The following is an 851-nucleotide window of genomic DNA, read 5'->3' as shown; positions in this document are numbered from 1 at the left end:
CACACACACACACACACACACACACACCACACACCACACACACACACACACAAAAGGAAATGCTCACAGGCCAATATTGTGGTGGGGTTCCCTTCACTTAGATAACTTCAATTTGTGTGAAATTGACAAAAACCTAGTGTACCTGCCATTGAACTCCATGGTCTTAAGGTTATGCCTAGTTCTGGGTGACTCTAATGCGTTTGTCCCATTCTGGGGGCAAATGCAGAGGCAAGACAGCTCTGCACACTGTGCTTGTAGGCATCACCCCCTAGTGCCACCCAGGAGGCGACGGCTGACTAGCTATTTTGTGTTTTGGAGACAGGATCTTATGTAGCCATGATCCCAGGCTAATCTTGAGCTTAACTTTGTAGTTAAGGATGGCCTTGAACTTCTAATCTTTGTCTTAGTTACTGTTCTATTGCTGTGAAAAGACACCGTGGCCAAGACCAGCTTTATAAAAGAGAGCATTTATCTGGGGGTCTGGCTTACAGTTTAGAGGGTTCATCTAGGATCATCACAGACAGAAATGATGCTGTAGCAGTCGCTGGCTGAGAGCTTTATATCCTGATCTGCAGGCCTCAAAGCCCACCTCCTGTGACACGCCTCCTCCAAGGGCACACGCGTTAATTCTTCCTAAACAACACTGGACAGAGCATTCAAGCATATGAGCCTATGGGGTGGGACATTCTCATTTAAACCCGGACAGTCAGTCCTCTTACCTCCACCTTCCAAGCATTGCGACTGATTACAAGCATTGTGGTGACAAACATAGGATTCCAGGCCTGGTTTTATAAAGTGCTGGGAAATCAAACCCAGGACTTGATGTGTGGCAGTCATCCAGAGCCCCCTAA

Source organism: Mus caroli, chromosome 16, assembly GCF_900094665.2.
Source record: "Mus caroli chromosome 16, CAROLI_EIJ_v1.1, whole genome shotgun sequence".
In the NCBI taxonomy this organism is placed as follows: Eukaryota; Metazoa; Chordata; class Mammalia; order Rodentia; family Muridae; genus Mus; species Mus caroli.
This window is presented reverse-complemented; position numbering follows the sequence as displayed.